Source organism: Symphalangus syndactylus, chromosome 5 (genome assembly GCF_028878055.3).
Source record: "Symphalangus syndactylus isolate Jambi chromosome 5, NHGRI_mSymSyn1-v2.1_pri, whole genome shotgun sequence".
Taxonomy (NCBI): domain Eukaryota; kingdom Metazoa; phylum Chordata; class Mammalia; order Primates; family Hylobatidae; genus Symphalangus; species Symphalangus syndactylus.
In genome coordinates, this window is record NC_072427.2 from 105,461,949 (window position 1) to 105,485,706 (window position 23,758).

The window sequence follows — 23,758 nt, forward strand, 5'->3', positions numbered from 1 at the left end:
CTGAGGAATCGCAACAACTGGATCCCTTCCTTACACCTTATACAAAAATTAATTCAAGATGGATTAAAGAGTTACATGTTAGACCTAAAACCATAAAAACCCTAGAAGAAAACCTAGGCAATACCATTCAGGACATAGGCATGGGCAAGGACTTCATGACTAAAACACCAAAAGCAATGGCAACAAAAGCCAAAATTGACAAATGGGATCTAATTAAACTAAAGAGCTTCTGCACAGCAAAAGAAACCACCATCAGAGTGAATAGGCAACCTACAGAATGGGAGAAAATTTTTGCAACCTACTCATCTGACAAAGGGCTAATATCCAGAATCTACAATGAACTCAAGCAAATTTACAAGAAGAAAACAAACAACCCCATCAAAAAGTGGGTGAAGGATATGAACAGACAGTTCTCAAAAGAAGACATTTATGCAGCCAAAAAACACATGAAAAAGATGCTCATCATCACTGGCCATCAGAGAGATGCAAATCAAAACCACAATGAGATACTATCTCACACCAGTTAGAATGGCCATCATTAAAATGTCAGGAAACAACAGGTGCTGGAGAGGATGTGGAGAAACAGGAACACTTTTACACTGTTGGTGGGACTGTAAACTAGTTCACCCATTGTGGAAGTCGGTGCTTCTGTTTCTAATAGAGAATCCTTCCATAGAATTTTAGAATGAGTAACTCTTCTTCTAGTGTTTTAGGAGCCCAAGGTGGGAGGATTGCGTGTGCCCAGGAGTTTGAGACCAGCCTGAGTAACAGAGCAAGACCCCAGTTCTGCAAAAAGTAAAACTTAGCTGGGCATGATGATTCATGCCGGTAGTCCCAGCCACTCTGGAAATTAAGGTGGGAGTATCCCTTGAGCCCAGGAGTTCAAGGCTGCAGTGGCTGAGCTATGATCACACCACTGCACCCCAGCTTTGAGCAGCAAAACAAGATCCATGTCTTTAAAAAAAAGAAAGAATGGTTAACTCTTCTTGATCTTCAGGCTTTGAATTACATTTTTGCGTACTCATTTGTTTCTCCTTCCATATGAAAATGTAATTTTCAAGATAAATTTTCACTATCTACTTAAAGAGATTTTCCTTCTTGTTTTTTTTAATATAAACATACACCTGAATTAAATAGTTCAAGATTTTAGTGTCTAACAATTTCTTTGCTTATGCCAGAAGGCAAGTTAAATATGGAGCTTCCTGAGAAAACTGTCTGGAGAAGGCAGGACTCTCCTTTTCATATCAAGTCTTTCTAGTTATGTTTGGCTAAACACTTTGTGTGCTGTGTATTTTAGATATAACTTCAGAACTAAGTAAAAAATGAAAAAATTTCTGTTGCCCTGGAACACATTTCTCTTCTTATATGAATTTCTGGAATCCTCATTGAGACTTGGGAATTTTATACAGAATTTGAATTATGAGCCATATTGCAGCTGCAGAGTATATAAATATTCTAGAGCCACCAAGCTCTCCAATTAAAAAAGATGTTTTCTAATTTTATTCCTATGTGCTAAAAACAAAATTCTCCTGAGTGTGTGTGTGGCAGTTTCCTAATTTCTTGCCATATACCCAGTTTCTAGTTGCTGTGTAAATCTGATGCATAATACAAAATCAAAATAAATATGAGTTGGGGATTATTTTCTTTTTGATTTTCCACCAGTAGATAAATATTTACCAATTTTCTCACAGTAGCCTTGATTCCGATTTCAAGACACTGATTATGGAGATTTCGTTGAATTCAGCAGAAAGCAGTAAGTAGTTCCACCAGGTCACATAGAGATTACTAGTTGGCTGAAACCCTTTGAGACTTATTAATAGGAAACTGCTGATGAACTTCTCTCTACATCATGTCACTTGTGGTGTGCACATACTTTGTTAAATCTCTTCAAGCTGGGCCTTAGCCTCTCAGTCTTGATCTTAGATAGATTTGAAAGAGAAATCCATGTATTAGACTGATATATCCATGTCTTCAATGATTTCTACTTACATTCCAATATAGAATTTTGCAATAATAGAAATGGAATGACTCTAAATTTGCATATCCAACCATATTCAAAATAAATAACATTAGATAAATAATTTTAGGATTATATTGTTTCATACTTGGTATATACAATTCGATTGTGAGCAGAAGCAAGATTTTATTTGTTCTTTACTGTGTGCTTGCTTATTTAACATTGAAGGCTGTGATTAATCCCCAAAAAATGGGAGAAGAGAGAAAATACAACTAAAAATATTACCTTAGCCTAAATCTTGGTATAGTTACCTCTTCTATACCAGGTTGCTGGCATCAGCACATAGTAAGACTATACCATCTCTTTCTCCATGTGGGTTTCTTGCAGAATGTTGGATTCATTTCTCACATCCATCAGCCTCCCTGTTACTTCTGTGGCAAATCCAATGTGTGAAAGAAAATTCTCACCAATATAAATATTATCCCATATTGTTATGAATACTTCCCACCTCTTAAAGTCAATATTAGTGAGCTTAGACTAGACGATATTGCCAAAAAGTTTTGTTTCTTCTTCAGGTTTTATATCTGGTAGTAGTTATGACTTAATGACTATTCTGTTCTGTGTAGTCAGCCATTCAGGGACCCAAGATGTGGGAGACATTTCACACTGGAAAACGGTTCTCCATTGATCACTTGTATTTCTGCATGTCTTAAGAAAACACATTAGCAAATTTTCTTCTGAATTCTATATCCGAGGATCTTTTTGAAGAAAGTTCACCATGCACTGATTACCGATTTGTTTGGATTTGATGAGACAGAACACACATAGAGGTAACAAGCTACACGCGGCAGGTTTATTACTCATAGGAACAACGGGAGCCTGGGATTCACTGTGATCCATCCCGCAAGGCTCAAGAAAGCTGTCTGGGACAAATGAAGTCTAATCTGTTCTTGTCTATGTATGCCTCACTTACACTGCAGCTGAGGGACCCTGGAAAGCAACTAGCTCTGAGTTTTGTATTCTGGGGGCAAAATGACATGCTGTGTAAAACACTGAAGGATCTTTGTTCAAGACGGGACTGGAACGGAGCCTGATCTATTCTAGCCAGTCTTCCCCTATCTCAAAATATTTCATTCCCAGCACATCTCAGTTATTCTTGAGAATTACAAATGAGAAAGGGAGGGGAACTGAATTGTCCAAGGCCACCCAGAGACCTGTCCTGAATCTTTGACTAGCAGTCTTTCAACAGAGGCAGCACCCTCCTGCTGGAGAGGGAAGATTTGTTTCCTGATCAGGAAAGTGAAAATATTGTCTCTATGTGGAACAAAGCTTGAACAGACCTTCTAGTAGCCCCTTTAAAATTTGGGGGGTTTTCTTAGCTCTGGGTCCCTCAGGTGTGACCAAACCCACTGTGTACAGCATTCGCTGGGACATTCCTCACAGCCCCCTGAGTCTTGGAGGGCCCAGAAGAAACTTAGTAAAATAAAAGTCTATTATTATTTCTCCCAATATATTTTTATTATGGATACTAAAAAATTTTAAGGTCTATGAAAATATTAAAGACAAGACCTGTATGCAACTTTTATTTGGCCGTATAGTCAGAAACCTCTGTGAACATGGAGCTCGTGTTTTCTGCTCTACTTTAAGGAAAAAAGCCATTTGTCCCTGACCCAGGAGTCTCATGTGCTCTTCCAGCATCGAAGAATCTGTGTAGAAAAAATGTGTAGAAAAAAAAAAACTGAAATCCCTCAAAGGTGATTACAAAAAGAGAGTGACTGAGATTTAAATTAAAGTATTAATTAGTTCAGAGTCTTGCCAACAACATGAAATTTACTTAAATAGCAACATACAAAATGTATATTTATTGTAAATTATATTATTAAATTATAATCTTAAAATATTAAGCAACATCAATTTATAAATTAAGATATTTAGTTATTAAAACCCAATATATCTAGTAACTATCAAATTGCAATTTATTTTTTAAAAAACATTAGTAAAAAAGAAATCTATTGTTATTTCTATCAATATGTTTTTCTTATGGATACTAAAAAATTATAAAGTATACAAAAATATTCAATATAAGACTTGTATATAACTTTTATATGGCCTTATAGTCAGAAAGGATATTGATCTTATTTTTGACAGTGTTAATGAATTTGTATATTGTGCATTTAAGAGGAATTTTTTTTAATTTTATAGGATTATTTGTAGGTAAGTAAATACAGTTGCAGAAAGGTGTTTCATTGCTTTAATCAAGTAAATGTTATACTTTACTATATATGGATATTAAAAAATTATAAGGTATATCAAAATTTTCAAGATAAGACTTGTATGCAACTTTTATATGGCCAGAGCTTTTATATAGTCGAAACCAATGTGAAAGTGAAGCCCATGTTGTCTGCAATACTGGATATAATATATACAGTTATATATATTGGTTTATCTAAACAATGTTCTATAAAGCAAAAAAATCAATCATTTCAATTTAACCAATAATGGTTGGAATTATATTACCTGGCAGGATAGCTGCCACTGGTTGATCAATGACTGGATGAACAATGTTGGCCTCAATTATTTCTGACAGGTGGCAGGCTGGTTAGTTTAGGGGGACTTAGTCAGGATGAATGTTTTCTGATCTATATTGCCTAACATTCCAACAGGTTATACAAGGCTTCATCAATGGCTCTTCTTTGTTCCACATTGTCTCATCTTCCAACAGACTAACCTGGGCATCTCCAAATAATAATTGAGGGCTCCCAGTGGTAATGAGTCAGCACTGATGTGCAAGTCTTTTCAAATATTTATTGTGTTATATTTGCTATTGTACCATTGTCCAAAGTAAGTCTGTGATCAAATGCAGATTCAAGGTGTCAATAAAGTTCACTTCTAGAGCGGCATATTAGACAGAATTCTTCAGAGAAAAGGAAGCACCACTAAGGCCCACTCACATTTAGAAAAACCATCTGCTTTACTCAGTCAACTGTTTCAAATGTTAATCCCATCCAGAAACACCTTCACAGACACAACCAGAATAATGTTTGAATAAATGTCTGAGCAGCCTGTGACCCAGACAAGTTAACATATAAAACTCATCATCACTATGCGTAAAATAATAAAGTCACTTTAAAAAGGGGCATGCATAGATATAAAGAAATAATTTCTGACTCTGAAAGAGAACATTCTAACATTAAACATTCTAAGCAAATTGTCTTGCATTATCAAATATAGATGATGAAATCTGTATTAAAGCTTTTATATACGTTTAAAATATTCATAAACCAGACATGTATTACATGTCTGTATAGAGCAGTTGCAATAATATATAATTTTCTAAGAGTTTCAATATTCAAAAATTTTCTGACTCTACAAAGTAAGCATATAATTGGACTACTCATAGGACTCCTGATAGTGCTGATGAAATGATAAATGATTATACTTCTCCATTAAACATATATGGCCAAACTGTAATGAGTTAATGAGTTTACTTCTAGTGTACAGAGAAATGTATTTCTGTGCAAAGATTAGTGTTGTATTTCATTTATTTTATTTTCTTCACATAGCTAGATATGTTCAATCTTCTTTACAGCAATTGAGGTCATTGAATCCAAGCATATTTACTTTTCTTATCACTAAATAAGATTCTTATTTTCAAATTCTCAATAATATGTAGTTGAAGTAATATGACCACTTTGGGGCCATGATGTCGACAAGTTCTAATTTTTGAAAATGCTGTTGACCTTCCAAGCCCCAAGTGTATCATTTTTATACAATGAGTGCTGATTTCCTAAATAATATCCAACTGACCTTTTTGAAACACAACTTCCAAAAGTGTTTCTTAGTCTCCCTGGTGTAGTTTACACAGTGAGAAATACAGTTAACTATGTCACAAACTGCATTATTGGATGGAGCACAATGGTTGCAATTATATTTGTGGTTGTTTTAAATTAAGTAATTCTAATAGAAGTGTATCTCTAATAATACAGTTAAATTTGCATGCTGATTTGTAATATTAAAAGAACGTTTTCCAATTTCATAAGTTTTACTAAAAATGTTTGTGTTCATCTACAAAACAATTTTAAGACTACCTTTAGGATACAAATGAGTGTCAGAGGGATAGTCCATATCAGAGCAAATTTCTTTAGTGCACACAGAATGATTTTCATCATCTCCTATTGCTCTCTAAGGCCCATTTCCACTTCTGCAAACCAATATTTTGTATTTTTAAAGCTTAAACAGCAAATGGAACATATTATTTAGTCCAATAAAATTATATTCAGGCAAAATCCTACTTGTCTTGAATAATCAGCTATTTCAACTTTCTTACAGAAAATTTTTTTATAGAAATCATTCCCTATGCAATGAAAAAAATCTCTGATTTATCCAATTAATAGGGAAAGCATACTCAAATAAACAGCATATTATGCACAATGTGTTAGCATAATATCACAAACATATTAACCTAGTTTTTCTCCAATGCACTAGTAAATAGGTATCCTGCTTATAAATGAAGAAAGTCTTTCTTGTCTTGTTTTCTGTATTGATTTTATTCTCACACATAATCTAAAATAACATAAGCTTTTTCAGGGTTATACTCCTAATTAAAACTGGTATTTAGAAATTTATAATAATTAATCTTTACAATTTAATTAATATTTTATTGCCATAAAAATATGTTGGAATATAATTAAATGCCTGTAATTCTATATGAGATTTGGAGATGAGTATGTTCAGAAGCTTTCCCCCACATGCTTAGTTTAAAAAATTCCACAGACATTTGTCTTCTCACAATTTCACCCGGGAAATATGACTTCATTATAAAAATATGAATTTGTCATGATCAGTTTATCAAAGGATAAATATGCATCATACTATGTAGGATGAACCAATGCTTCTCAACCCATAATGTGCATAAGGGTCACCTGAAGATCTTGTTTGAAGTGTAGATTCTGATTCAACAGGCCTGGCCTGGATGGGAAATAAAATTGTGCATTTTTAGCAATGGTCTCAAGTCAGGTCAACGGTGGTCTAGCTATATATGCATGAAGTGTGTGTGTGTGTGTGTGTGTGTGTGTGTGTATCCCTGCTCCATTGCCTTATATATATTATACATTATATACAAAGCAATATTTAGTCCATAAATGCTTAGCATCATTAAATGGCCTTAATTTTTTTATTTAATCAACTAATTGGAATTATTACAAATAGAATTTTAATAATAAGAAGCATTTTTCCATTATTGAAGTCAGTTTGAAGTGGCATAAAGCCATGATATAATAAAGTCCAAATTTCACACTAGGAAGATGTTACTTAATGTTTTATAATTAAATAACAATAGCCATACACTCTATTACAAACTTGAAGTAACAAGTTTACATTTAGTAACCTAAAACCATTTTTTCCTAGAGCTCAAATTTCTGTTAGCAGCTCTGCATTAAAAAAAAGAAACTTTTGTTATTTTTACCTTAATTAGCTTATGTTATTACCAGGAGATCTGAATGGAAGATACATACTGAATTTGTAGCATACTATGATATATAAATTTCTGAAGCAGGTCAAACAGTAATGATGAGCAAAAGCAAGATTTCTTTGGCATTTGGGGAAATCAAATTGGGTGGGGCAAAAGTTTTATGTTGGTGGAATATCTATAATTTGATTATGTTGACAAGAGAAATATAAAATGATGGGATATGAACAACTCACAGAATAAGCACATAAACACATTAGGTATGTGTATCTATTTCATGTACACATATAGACAAAAAGTTATCCTAATAACTAATATCTATAGAAAATACTATATATATCCAAAAGTATACCAAGAACTCTATGTGAATTGTCTTATTGACTTTTCAAATGGCTGTTGAAATCAGTACAGTACTATATACACATGTTTTGTAAATGTAGGTAGTCATGTTTTATAAATTAAGGTAGTAAACTCACTTGCGTACCACAGCACACCTACTAAAAGCTGGAGTGGAGATGGGATTGGAAATAATCTTAATTTTTCTTATTTCTCATCCCTGAACAACAAAGATAATTCCATGTATTGGGGATATTTTTTTCATCAGACAGCAACATTTTGCTACCCAATTTTATAATGGTCATAATGATGTTAGGCTGTGTTAATGTAAAATGAATTTTAAAACCTCAGTGTTCCAACACTGAAAAATAATGTATCCCTCAGTAATAAAATATTCAGATAGGCAAGTGGCTCCCCTTAACGGCATGTGGAACATTTGTTTTCCGAAGTTGATGTGACAGTGGAAGAGAAAAATGAAAACAGTTGACTGGCTCTTAACTGCGTTGGCTTGGAACAAAAACACGAATCACTACCACTCACACTCCTTTGGCCAGAAGAATGTTTACGGTTTTAATCCAAGAGCAAGGGAGAATGGAAAATACCAGGCAACATGTACATAGCTGGCGAGTGTGATTTCTCCCACACAGTGTTGACACAGATTTTTAAATCTTACAGGCATTTCTTATTATATGTCATTTGTTTTAGATTGGGTTCACTCTAAAGCAGATAACTAAGACAAGGAATTAAGTGTGAGTAGTTTATTCAGGCGGTGAATCCAGGAATCACCGGTAGGGGAATTGGGAGTTTAAACAGGTAAGGGATGAAAAGAAAACACAGCTTCAACTATAAAGCAAGTCGCAACTGTGGAATACTACAGCTTACTTCTGCCTGGGAACTCTGGGAATCAGCATGAAACACAGGCCTCAAAATCAGCAACAGAAAGCTCAAGGAAATGAACCACTTCAGTGCTTCTGTCCAGCACTGGCTAAGGACATTAGTTCCCAGGTCCTTCTAGCCTGCCCCACGTACAAGATTGAGGGTTCCATTAGTAAGAAAAATCTCCTTGACAGAGAGATAGAGACACTGCTTTTGGAAATTACAGGAAATGAAAATTTGGGTAGAGAATCTACCATGAATATGTACACATATACAATAAAATGCCCTTAATTATACACACACACACACATATATGTATACATGCATACATAAAATGTATGTCAATGAATATATCTATACAACAAAAATATAAGGAGTTTGCTGTTATATGAATCATTACATTTCCTTTCAGATCAAAAATCATCTGCAAGCAAGATAAATTCAGTCTCAAAGCCCCAGTTGAGAGCATTATTATTGCATGAACTTCAGGAAGTTCAGGAAATGGCAGGATTTGAGGTGCACACCCTCTAATTCTCACATCTCAAGTACTGCTACAGAACTTTAAGCTGAACATTTGAGGATCAACTTTTGTAGGTGAGAAAGAGCATATTGGAAGATATGAGTTATATGAGCTGTGCTGTCTCTGAATGGGGTTTATGCTTGTGTTATTGCCTGCACCTCTATGTTTTAAGTTACTTTCTTTCAAACAAACAAACATAAGTGTTATTATTTTGCCTTACTCAGCGATGAGTATAAAGAATGCACTAGTAAACGTGAATTAAATGAAATTGAATTAAAAGGAGGAAAATTAAATGTTTTATATCATTTTAATTAAAAAGTTAATCATTTATATAGTCTCTCTTAACTTTAAAATTATAAAATTATAAGTTATATTTTTAAATTAGCTTCATTTCATCTGTTCTAAATATATAGTACGTTATCAAATGTTTTTTATTACTCTTTTTTATTCTATTATTTGAAATGCTTTTAACTCCAATTAGTTAACATTCTGCATATACTAATTTGAAAACAGATATAGCCTCCAATTTATGTCTTTAGAAGAAAGAGAAACATTTAAAGAAATTACTATATGCATCTCCAGATTTTTTACAACTTTCTTCAAAGCCGTAAATGATTTGGCTGTAGGATAACTGCAGTATCATGTCTTGCCTCTTGACCTTTGCTTACTCCTCCTTACTGGCTCATTTTCTTCTCAGATATGTTAACAATGCAACAGACTCAGCCTTTTCATTTGCTGATTTCACTGAAACCATCTCTCCGGACATGTGCAATGTTCCCTCAATATATTCAGGACTCTTCTAAAACGTCAAATCATCAAACATGCCTTTCCAGAGCACCCTACATAGCAAGCCACCCTGATTTACTATGCCTTTGTCCTGTCTTATTTTCTTAAAAATGTGTATCATTCTTGAGAAAATACACATATTTAGTTTATTGGGAATGTGTATCTCTTATCCCCAGTTAGAGTGTAATCTTCATGAGGGTGGGGTCTTTACCTTAGTCACTGTAAAATTTCCAGTGTTTAGAACATTGAAATATAGGACATATTCAACTGATATTTGTGTAAGTAATAAATGGAAGAAATAGATTAATTAGTCTTAATAAAAATGTAAGTAAGACCTAAAGTAATTATAACATGAAATAATTACCTTCAACACAAATCATGTGAACTATAATATTATGTATGATGGCTATGATTTTTATAGGCCATATTTGAATTGATTGATTTGTTCCTTTCAAAAGCCCAAGGAGTTGGGTTTTATTATTACTCCTGCATTGTAGAGGGACAATAGTTAGTAGCTATTTCCAGATTCAGTTTATACAGATAGATAAGTTCACTGTTTTCTCCAACACTTTTGTGTACAAATTTGGCAAAACAGTTGTTTAACTAGATGATATATTTTTTGAAACACAATAGAGAAAACTCGGTATCAGGAAATTGGTTCAGGGTTTTTATTTTTTGTTTTGTTTTGTTTTGTGGAGCTTCTTAGTGACGGTAGTGAGGTTTTTGGTTTTGAACTTATTAGAAGTAAAATTAACATATTATAGTAATAGGAGGTAGCAAACAAGTTGCATTATATGGTACGTAGGATCTTAGGAAAACATGGAACAACCAGAAAGAGAAATGCTGAAGCGATTTATTGTTATGAAGCGGCATGTAAAACATTGACTTAGGCTTACCATCAGGGAGAATAATGTCTCATCACCCTCAAGTCCTTGCGATGTTGAGCGTCTCCTCCAGCAATTCTGTTTCGTAGCATGATTTCTTTATGCCCAGCCTATCTACTGCCTGAGGTAGAACCATAGGCCAAGTTTTATTTCATGAAGTATGATAGTGAATCAAGAGTAATCCAGGTCAAATATATATTATCCAGTTTACCTTATCCCAAACCAATATCTGATTTGTCACATTAGGTTCTATTCCATTGGTTTATGTGAGCTTAATAAGTAGCTTAGACATTTTCTTTCTTAGATTTTCTCATGGATTTCCAAAAATCCGTGAGATTGAGTTTTGATTAGTAGGATTGATTGTTGATTATCTGAATGTTCCATAATGTGTGTGTGCTTTTGTGTGTGTTTGTATGTGTGCATGTGTGCCCATGGTTTCCTGGAAACTAAGACCAAATTGCTTGATATAAGAAAAGGATACTAGAAATAAAAGAGATTTTTAAAAGGGGAAAACAAGGCATTGAAGATGGACAGTTTATATGGGGTGATAGAGAATTTATAAAAAAAAGAAAATTGTGATTCCAAAGAAACACAGCTTCACTATCGTAATTGTTGCTATGTACATAATGCAATTTTTCTATTTCCCTCTATTTTTTTCTTTATTAGAGTCCTCTCTGGGCAAAATCGGCCTCCATCGATCTGAAATATCAATATATCAGGTGTGTAAAGTGATGGGTGTTAGGGGAAAGTAGAAGTAGAATAAATTAGTGGCCTTGAAACCTAGATCTTTGTTAAAATCATTTCTGAGAACTTAACAAATGTAGATCAAGTGGACATGTTATCAGAACTGGGACCCTCTATCCTCGCTACCATCTCCCATCTTAGAATAGGGGAGGTTGCTGGCATAAATGGATACAGTTAACCAGCTCCGCAGATTGTTACAGCGATCGATCAGGATGGGAACAACTTCCATCATGAGGCTTTGTCCCATGCACAGTCTCATTCTTTTCTCCATTGGCTGTGGTGAGAATAAAATAGCTACTTTCCCTTGACAATGATTCCCACCTCTGTGTGCAGCTATAGCCGGAAAGAATGTGCTCTCAGCACTCTTTCTGCCATAGCTAAAGACTGCAAAACACAAAATTGCCTTGAGAGCTTTTGTTGAAATCAACTTAATCCGATGATAGCCCAGGTCCTTCCTACCTGCAGTTTTCTGGCAGGCTGGGGATGTGTGGCATTACTTTAAGTTGTATTTCAGGGTTTCTGGGAATGATTTATTTCAGGGTATATTTCCTCCAGTCCCTTCACTCTGTCTTTAGTCTTCCCATTTTACTCCATCTTCTACATAGCTGCTTTACTGTGTCTTACCAATTGAGCATCAACTATGCGATCAGTATTGCTAAATGGTATTAATATGTGACATTGGCAAAGTGATTCTGTTTTTGTCTTGCTGTTGCTGAATCTGTCTTAATGTCAATACTTTGCATGAATGATAACGAAGGTGAAGACATGGCATAAAAAAAGCCAGTTGTATTAGATCTGAGTCTTAGAGCTTTGGTGCCATGATTAATATATACACTTAATTTAAGTAGGAATCAACACTAAAAGCCCAGACTCCACCAGTATGCAATATATCCATGTAAGAAAACTGCACTTGTACCCCTTGCATCTATAAAAATAAAATATAAAGCAGTAAATAAACAAATGGAAATCAAGTAGTGTATCTGTATCACAAAATTTACCCTTGTCTCATTCAGTTTAGTTTGTTTATTTAGAGTTAAATATATTTCAATAGAAAAAGGAAAAGTACTCAGTGATTATTTTAAGATTATAATTATAATTTCCTGTGAAAATTCCAGCTTAGTGTTCCATTTCTCTCTTGCTTGTTGGTGACTTCAGACTTATTTTACATGGTGATCCAAAGCATATCACTGAATCTGCAAATCAATTCAAAACTATTATAATTTACTTGTGCAACTGTCTTATGTTTTCTGTTATGTTAATGATGCAGATGGCAACAAGAACTTGTGAAGCAAATAATACAACATAATTTAGACAAAAATATACATGAGCATATTTATGTCTGATATTGAAAAATGAAGATTGTATGATGTATTGTGATACAACTTAAACTTTTGGAAACAAGTTCCAAACTTTTGGATCTAGTTGTTGGATCTACATTCTCATTGGTAATATGGTGACAATAAAAGCTACCTTTCTAAGATTTTTAAAACCTAGGGAAAATATCTCTGGAGTATGTGGCTCATAACTTATACATAATCAACTCAAATCATAAAATCTTTATTATTACATCCTTAAAGTCAAAACAATGAAATTATCACAATAATAATCACCTTTCTATATATATGGATAAGATTTCATTATAATTAAAATGACTTAAAAGCTTCAGGTTTTGGGAGGCAAATATTTTTTCTCATAGATATTTTCTAGAAACTTGACCTACTGCTTAATCACGAGCACAGGCATAACCTACACCATATACTTATTTACTGTTTGAACAGTGTAATTCTACTAAGGTTGTGGTTTTTTTTTTTTTTCTTTTTTCTTTAAGGTATTTCCTTGTTTATCTGTTAAGTTTCTGCTGGTCATTTAGCAGTTCCAGATGGCATGATTTCCTGTGGTCTGAATTCTTGCACATAGTGCATTGTTTTAGTTCTCCTCATTTGTGACTCACATCATGAACAGGCTCCACTGCTACATATGATGAAGATCTAGCAGGCCATTGACAAATGTCACCTGTGCTAAAATCTTAAAATGGTTTCTTCAGACTTGTTTGACTGCTGCATATGTACATTCACCCTATGAGAAGAGGAAAACAACATTCAATTTCAGTAGAGTAGGAATCAATTCATTTATATTCCAAAAGAAACACTCAAATTATAATCCATAATAGCTGTTCTATTATAGATGAGAGTGGAGTGTGTTCTCATAAAATGGTAAAGAACTGGTTGATAAGAGGTCATCCCAAAGTGTTCTTGAACCTCTTTACTGATATTTTCCTGCATTATGTCTCTCTATTAGTCGTGCAGGAAAAATTACCTAGAGTAGTGTATAAGGTTCCTTTGTGTTGAATCCATGCATGACGGCTTTCACATATTTGTCTCACCTGAGATAATGTCTATAGCTATTTACATATTACTGCTTCTTGGTTATCATTAGAGGACACAAAGCAAGGATATTTACTTTAAAAGGTGACAAAGATAAATCACTGGTTGAAACGGAAGTGTGCACTTTGGGGTGGAAATATAACCAAGTCGGTAATTTTTAAAGGAGAAATTTAGATTTTATTACAAAGTGTTTAAAAAAACTAAAGCTTCAAATTTCATATTGTTGGTACTGGGGTGATGCCTAGAAGTTAAAGATAAATCTTTAGATAATTCAACAAAATGCATGCCAATTTCATGTTTATATACTGAATTTGACAAAATTGGGTAAAATTAAACTTTAGCTACGTTGGTAAATTTAGTGATAAATGATGCTGATTAATCTAAAAGTCTACCATTTTATTCACACATGCTATTTGATAGTATGTACACATTGACCTCATGGTCAATCTTCTTCATAAATGTCTATTTGATTAATTCATTAATTATCTCAACATAGACAAATGTATTCTAGGAACTATGAGATACACAAATATAAAAAAGAATGTGTTCATATTGAGGAAATATACAAGTTAAACAGTCAATTAAAATATAGAAGAATGTTCTGAGGAGTAAGCCATATACTTTATACTGTAAGTTAAAAATCTAGAACTTCAAACCTTTGTATTCCCCAAACACACACACACACACAGACACACACACACAGACACACAAACACAAGTATATTTTGTATGCTTCCTTTAGAAGTTAGAATTTACATATGAGATAAGAGCAAAAAATAAAATAAAATCAGCTATTGAGAACAGACCTAGTTAAACGTATCAAGAATTGTAATTCATATATTTATATAAAGTGTTTCTATAAGAATTATATGTAAAAAAGGTCTGGAGCAGCTAATTTCTAAGACGCTGTTTTTTTTTTTTTGTGTGTTTTGGAAGAGGGTTGTCTTATTCTATTTTTGCTGCTATAACAGAATACTTGAGTCTGGGTAATTTAAAAACAATACAAATTTCTTGTTCGTGATTCTAGAGGCTTGAAAGTCCAAAACCAAGGTGTCAGCAGGTTTGGTGCCTGGTGAGGGATGCTTTCTGCTTCCCAGATGGTACCTTGTTGCTGTGTCCTCGTAGAGGAAAAGCAAGATAGAATGAGGGAAGGAAAACAGGTGGCCCAGGCTTTTGCTTTTATAATGAATCCAGTCCCATGATAACTGCATTAACCCATTCATGAGGGTGGAGCATGCATGGCCTAATCACCTCTTAAAGGTCCTTCTTCTGAATACTGTAACAATGGCAATTAAATTTCAGCATAAGTTTTGGAGGTGAAAAACATTTAAATCATAGCAAAGGCATAATATTTTAACTTCTGCCCCAGGACATAGGGAACACACACACACATGCACATACACACACATGCACGCACATACCACGTTTGAATCTTTTTGTGTCTCTTCTTCCTCCAAGTACTTAGTACTGACACTTAACTTCAAGGCTAGTAAAAAAAAAAAAAATAAGACAATCTTTATTTCTGTTTTCTGAATATTGCCCTAACCTATCTTCCATTCCTCCAAATACCGCACTATTCTCTGTGGCTTCTCTAAACATTCCGATACATTGTAAACAGACTGAACGTTACACTCTCCGCAGCATTCTCAATGTGAATACAGCATGTGTTTAACTATGGTATCCTGACTGATTTAGAGGAAAATGTTCTATTTTATATGCTCAGAAAGTAAGCTCATCCTCATCAACATCTCTTAAAGAGCACTTCTTATCATGTTATTTTGGTTCCAGACATTCCCTTTTATTAAGTTTAGTAAGCTAGAATTTTAGGAACGTATTCAATTTGTCTTTTCCCTCACTCCCAGCAGCAGAATGCTGTAATCCTCAACAACTCTCCAACTTTTGATTTCCTATCATCTGGCTTTTGATCTATTGCTATACCCTTATTTTATTCTATTTCAAGAGGTGACCCTCATCACAATGAAGGCTTTGGGGGCTCCCTTGCTCAGCTTTTTCAATCATGGGCCAACCCCATCCACAAGTCCTACACAGTCTTAGCTCCAGAGACTGCAGTTAGTTAGGGAGACCCATTTCCTATGCAGCCTATTATGCACACGCTACTGGTCTGGAAAAATAATTCAGCATATGTGTTTTTAACAGCATATTTATTGATGAAATTCTAAGCCTGTCCTATGAGGGACCGTTAGTGTCATTGTAATAAGCCTGTCCTCTATCTCAAAAGCAATTAATTATTAAAAATAGTTTCTTATTCTTCCAATCAGCTCAAGGTAAAGGGGATAAAGATTTTAGTCCTAGTCAATTCAGACTCATTAATGGACCTTTCCTGAGGTTGTTGAATGGTTCATGACTAATAATACGTTCTGAAACTTTCTGAGCTACCATCACAACCAGAAGGCCAAGATCATTTTCTAATGGGAATTATATGAAAGTAGTTGTGGAGGCTCTAATCAGAGATCAGAGTCCAAAACACCTACATCTAACAGCAGTGCAGTTGCCTCATTCCATATGCTGCTTGCGATGGTCTGAATGTTTGCATGCCCCTTAAACAATTATGTTGAAACTTAATCCCCAATGTGATAGTATTAAGAGGTGAGGCATTCGGGAAGAGATTAGGTCATGAAGGCAGAGTCCTCATGAATGAGACTAGTGCCCTTGTAATAGAGACCCAATGGAATTTGTTTGCTTTCCACCACGTAAAGATGGAGCAAGAAGGGGGGTCTTTGCCAGGCACCAAATGTGCCTACACCTTGGTCTTAGACTTTTCAGCCCCCGGAATGGTGAGAAATAGATTCCTGTTGTTTATAAACTACCCAGGAGAAGGTATTTTGTTATAGCAGCTTGGATGAAAACACTTGGCTTTTAGGTATTATCTCTGTGCCAAAATGGCTAAACTGAAGTTCTGTCTCCCAAAGACAATTTCTTGAATATTGTATATTCCTACCAGGTTCAGACTTTAGGCCTACCTGAAGTCTCTCCTGCATTAGTTCTATTTACTACCCAAAAAAACCACACAAAAACAAAATAACTTCATTATCTCCTGTGTTTAGAACATAATTTGTAAACAATGTGTTTGCATAAGGGTGAAGAGTTAAAAATAATAACAGAGAAATTGTAAAAAAAAAAAGAGGTTAGATTGCAAATGATAAACCCTAAAACATATTTACGACAGTGGCAGCTTTTAACACGTTTGTCTCTGTTTAGTAAATTTCACTCCATCATATTGCTTTTATTTCAGAAACATCAACATGAATATTATCACCTAGTCAATGTTAATGTCCTAGGAAACTATATAACAGAACTGCGGTTCACTATTCACTGCCTACAGGAATTTTTTGTTGAGTATAAATAAAATGAAACAAAAAAGAAAATAGGCCATCAATATGATAATTTTTGTTTCTATTAAAAACTGCTCTAATTCAAGAGCATTTGACTACTTGCAACCAGGGGAACTAAAAACTATGGAAACCTTTAATAACCCCATGTCAAATATTAAAAGAATGTAAAATGATCTGATTTTTACTTATAAACATTTGGCACATTTCTACTCTACAGCCACAAAATCATAATATCGAATATGATGTTTTTATAAATTGTACCTTTAAACTTACCCTAAATTTTTAATGGAATTTATTACCAAGATTTCTCAGTACTCTCATACCTAAAAATATTAAAATGTTCATCATCCCAGTAATTCATATAAAAATGAAATATAGATTTAGTTCGGTGAAATTGTGCTCAATTAAAAAAATCAGACTTCTTTTTACATTTTTCCATCTGGTTATGATAGAAAAAATTTACTTTAATATTTTCAAAAGAATTTTAAAGCAATACTAATTTTGTCATTGTGTATTTGATTAATAGCTCTTTTGGGAAGGAATTACCCTAACAATTACTGTAGGTATTCAAGTAAGATTTTTCTAGTTCTATTTGAATATTATGTTATGATAAATTTCTTTTACTCCCTTTCTTACTTTTATAAGAGGAATTATTTATCTTCAGAATTCATAACATAAACCTCAAAATATGGTTCTATATGAATGATAAAATGAATTTCAAACTGTCTAAAGTGAAATGATCTGCTGTTCTAACTGGATTTTTATACTTGTAAAGATAAATAAATAGATGCATTGTTTCTAATATGCTAACCATCCAAACACACACACACACACATCCACATATATATAAACACATATATACTATATATATATATAGTAGGAGAGTAGTTTTATTTTTCTTCAACATCCTTCTCATCTATAAGCTGACAATTGAAACCATATTTCTCTAGGCTTTGTTCTCATATTGAAATCCATGTTAAAACTCTAGCAGCACAAAGGCATGGCAACAAAACAAACTGTTGAATATAAAAAAAAATTACTTTAACCAAAATAATCCCAACTGAAAATGCATTTGAGAACTCTGTTCCTACAACAGTTATTATTAAAGGTTGAACTCTTACTGGGTTGGTATAAAATAAGTGAATAAAATATCATCATTTTAGTTTGAACATTTCATTATCTCCAGTTAAATATTTCCGTCTTCTTGAAATTACCATTTTTTGAAATAAAATAAATGGTTTAATCTATTCATCCATATGGCAGGTAAAGTGAAATCAATGTATTTTTGAAGTTTTGATTATCACAGAATTATATTTGTTATCTTGCCACAAATATTAAAAGTATATGGTCCTCATGGCCCTGTGGCCATGAGGCCACATTTTTTGCGACATATTAATATCATTAGATTATTTTCTATCACTGTTAAAAAGAAAACACTGGAACTTATTTACGTTAATGCATAACTCAATACCGTGTGTGTGTGTGTGATATATATAGAGACAGACAGAGAGAGAGAGAAGTTGAGATATTTTCAACCCTAGATTCCTTACTTTACATCCAAATCTCTGGATCTAAATTGCAAAGAGGCAAAATAACATTCCATTGTTCAAATATCTTGTGAATGACGATGTGAATGCAGAGTGTGAATGAAGTTAGAACTTCAATCTTCTGAACCTTAGACTGGTGAAATTTGTTGTTTGTTTGTTTGTTTTGAGACACAGTCTCGCTTCTTCACCCAGGCTGGAGTGCAATGGTACAATCTCGGTGCGCTGCAGCCTCCGCCTCCCAGGTTCAAGTAATTCTCCTGCCTTGGCCTCCCCAGTACCTGGGATTACAGGCATGTGACCACTATGCCAGGCTAATTTTTGTGTTTTTAGTAGAGAGGGGATTTCACCCTGTTGGTCAGGCTGGTCTCGAACTCCTGACCTCAAGTGATCCACCCGCCTTGGCCTCCCAAAGTGCTGGGATTACAGGTGTGAGTCACTGCACCCGGCCTGTTTTTTGTTTGTTTGTTTGTTTGTTTTTATATACATATATAGGAGAAAAGAAACCTAAAATTGAAGTTAAGGGACTCAAATCCTAGTCCCACTTCCGTTCTTTAATATATTTGTAACTGCAGCAGGTCTATTATATTTTGTGAATTTCAGCTTTCTCGTTTACTTAATGAGTATGTTAGTAATTATTTAGTGTCGTCATGGATATCTGGTGGTTTAATATATATGAAACTACTTTTAAACTGTTCTAATGACATTAAGAATCAATTGCTTCAATTTTATAAATATTCTTCTATTGTATATGTTTCTCATATACAGCTAAAAATATGAAAGTATTGCTCAGTGTCTTATTTAATTAATGACATTTTAATTTTAGATGTATCAGTGTAGCGGTAGGTCATGTGATCTATGTATATCTCAAAATCATATTAGTTTTCATAGGTTTAAAACTGAACTTTGTATTAAGATTTAAACACTGTATCTTATTGGAGCTGGAAGAGATAATATCCCGCTTTTTGACTTCTTTGCTTCTTCTTAAGCATTAGATTGCCAACTCAGCAAAATAAAAAATTATTCCTCTAAAGATGGAAACCTCTATGTCTGTCTGTTTCAAAAGTATTTCTCACTGTTATTATGGGTCTCCTTGAGGGACACTGGGAAGTGTTAGATGAGTAAGATTTTCACTATCTCTTGCGCCCACACTTTTAAACCTTCTGCTCCCTGAGTTCTGCCTCTGGAGATGCCATGAAACTCAGCCAAATTCAGGCTCTGCAACCGAGCCTGCAAAGCTATGCTCTGTGTGGAGTTTACACACTGTTGGTTTGTCCCTGTGGGTCTGTGTCAACACTGTGTTTCTTGTGGCACAATTAATTAGTTATTATACAAATGAAATAAAGAAAAAAATAGTTTCTCTAATGTGAAAAAAATATGTTGCATACATCACGAAAGTGAAATTGAGAAATAAGGCGAAATAAACTTCTGGTAGCAAGCAGTGAATGAGAGAAACAGCTGCAGCAAAGATGGCAATAAGAGAAAGCGTAATTAAACCAGATGTTGTAAAACATACAATTTAAAATGATATACAACATTGATTTTAAATATAAATGTAAATAAAAGGGATGGATCAGAAGCATAATTAACACCAAAAGGAAACAAAAATAAACTTGGTAAAAAATAAATTAGAATGATACACCAAAATGGACTTTGCTCAGACAACAAAATATTCCTTCGTGAAGGGAGATTTTTCCTGATTTTTAAATTCCATGCTGTTCAATCAAATATGCATTTAGCAGAGTCTCGGTAGGCACTTCAACGATGATAAACTTCAGAGACAATAAAACAGGGAAAATGTGCTTTCTTAACATTTAAAAATACACTCCAAGCTCTTCTGTCTCTCTCTCTTTCTCTCTTTCTCTTTTTTTTATTTCTTTCATTTTTTTTTTTTTTTTGAGACAGGGTCTCGGTCTCTTACCCAGGCAGGAGTGCAGTGGCACCATCAGGGATCACTGTAACCTCTACATCCCCAGGCTCAGGTGATCCTCCCACCTCAGTTTTCCTGGATAGCATTAGGAGAAATAGGTAATGTAGGTGGCGGGTTGATGGGTGCAGCAAACTACCATGGCACACGTATACCTATGTAACAAACCTGCACATTCTGCACACGTACCCCAGAACTTAAAGTATAATAATTTAAAACAAGAAGAAAATAACAGCAAGAAATGTGTTTGCTTTCCTTAATGAACCAAGCTTTTTATAAAATCATTCCATCCTATTGCTGGTTGCTGACTTTTATCCTGATGAGTTGACTATCTCACTCAGATTCCCAGTGGAGACAGAATAAGAGTGTTCGCCTTGACCTACGTATCTCTCTCATCAGGTTTAGCTGCAAGAAATCTTAAGCCTAAAGTTGTTTTATAGCTTTGCCACAAAGTTTTAGAGAAAGACCTGTTTTTTATTTTTCCACTGTTTAATTTACTTTGTCATACTTGGAAATGTAGGTTTTATGGGAATAAACTCTGTGAGGAAAAAATATCATCGCATCCCTTTAAACTTGTTTTCTTTCAATTTATCTGGCTTTATTTATTTCTTTGCTTGTTTATTGTAACAGTAAGTCCAACCTTGGGCTTCAGGTAATATTTAACTGGGTAAGGCACTAGGGCGATTTCTTATTCCCAACCCTGATTACATCTCAGGGAATATTAGTGCTGACCTGCAAAGTTTCCCTGGCAAGGCTAGGGCTATCTCCTGGACTGTAAAACTAGGGCCTTTATCTTATTCCACAAATTAAACCAGGACCTTTAAAATGCCTAGAAATAGTTTCTCCCTGCTTGTTCCTAACAGGTGTTCTGTCTAGAACATTTGATGTAGAAATAGTGTATAACGTCTTGACCTGTGAAAAAAAATGGGTCAGATTTGTCTATTTCAACTGTGTATCTTTGCCTAATTATATAAAATGGCTGAGAGACTTTAAGATTCTTCCTCCAAGTTCTTATATTTAAAAGGTGTTATAATAAGTGCCAAAGCCAGAAAGCCTTGCTATTAAATTTACACTCTTCCATTCAATTTCTTCTTATTTAACAAGTTTCACTGCCATCATGAGATATTAGGGTGCCACTTTCAAGACCACAAAGTTCATTTATGGCAAAAAGAATCTATAGGTCTCTACTTCCTGGCCACTGCTGTTCCCATTATGTCACGTTAGTTTTAGGACAATCTTTTTTTGGACAATAATTCCTGAACTCAAATCCTTTTATTTTAAGTCAAATATTTAAAAAATTAGGTGTGTCATTACTTTACTGAAGCTAAAATTAGAAAAATCAAACTATATTAGATGTTAATGCATAATCACTGCAGTATTTCAATTCTGCATCTACCATCACATGAATTCATTTGTTGATAAGGAAATATTGACAGAGCAAAACATTAGGAAAACTCCAGTGCTAACCAGCTAGCACAGATATTTTTTTCATAGATAAAGCAACAATTTTTGAAAGACATTTGAATGACATTTGAATGAGCTTATCTGTAAAAAGAGGCGGCCATTTAGATTTCAATATACATTCTGAGTTTCTTTTCCCAAGATAGTGCTTTTGTTTAAGACGCTGTTCAATTTGCATTTCTGACAAGAATTTTTTTTTTTTTGAGTGGGTCCAATTCAAGTTGGAGAATCATTTACATGAACAATTTCATTTGACTAAGAAATGTGGCCAGCTGAAAGAATATAAATCTAGCTTTAATCACATATTGAGGAAAGGACAAAAACGCACAGATACTAATTGCTTTGGTTTATAAAGATGCTAATGCTCATTTAAATCCTTTTCAAGAGAGGACAATCGAATGGCCTCTTTTTGGGACTTTATAGGACAATTATTCCCATATAATACTTCTATGTAGTTTTCTTCATGGCAAAAATAAATATATTTGCCTGATGAATAGTTTTTGCTGATTATTAGAATAAAACCAAAAATATTGTAGTTTTGGAGGGGGTGAAATTATACTGTAAATTAAAGTCATACAGAGTCCATGTCTCTGTGTATATGTGCAGTGTTAAAATATACATAAAATTACATTTCCCATCTTAATGTTTAAATGTACAGTTCTGTGACATTGTGTACATGCACATCGTTGTACAACCATTACGCTATCCGCCTCTAGAACTCTTTCATTTTCCCCGACTGAAACGCTGTACCCATCAAAACACTAAGCCCATATATTTCTTCTCCCAGCTTCTGGCAACCACCATTCTATCTGTTTCTATGATTTTGACTACTCAAGGAACCTCATACAAGTGGAATCATGCAGTGTTTGTCCTTTTCTAATAGGTTTATTTCACTTGGCATGTCATCAACGTTCATCCATGTTATTCCGTGTGTCAGAATTTGCCTTCCTTTTTAAGGCTGAATCACATATGTTGGCCTGGCGCAGTGGCTCACACCTGTAATCCCAGCACTTTGGGAGGCCGAGGTGGGAGGATCACCTGAGGTCAGGAGTTCGAGACCAGCCTGGCCAACATGGTAAAACCCCGTCTCTACTAAAAATACAAAAATTAGCTGGGCACGGTGATGCGTGCCTGTAATCCCAGCTACCTAGAAGGCTGAGACAGGAGAATCATTTGAACCCGGGAGGTGGAGGTTGCCGTGAGCTGAGATTGCATCATTGCACTCCAGCCTGGGTGACACAGCAAGATCCATCTCAGGAAAAAAATACATATATGTGTGTGTGTGTGTGTGTGTGTGTGTATACATATATACACACATACACACATGTATTTATATATAAATACATGTATATATGTACATATACATATTATATATATATAATATGTAACATTTATATGTCATAATACATTTGGTTCACCATTATGTATTATATGTAGCAAATTTTGTTCACCCATTCATTCCTCAGTGGACACTTGGGTTGTTTCTACCTTTTGTCCATGAATTGTTTTGACCTTTTGCC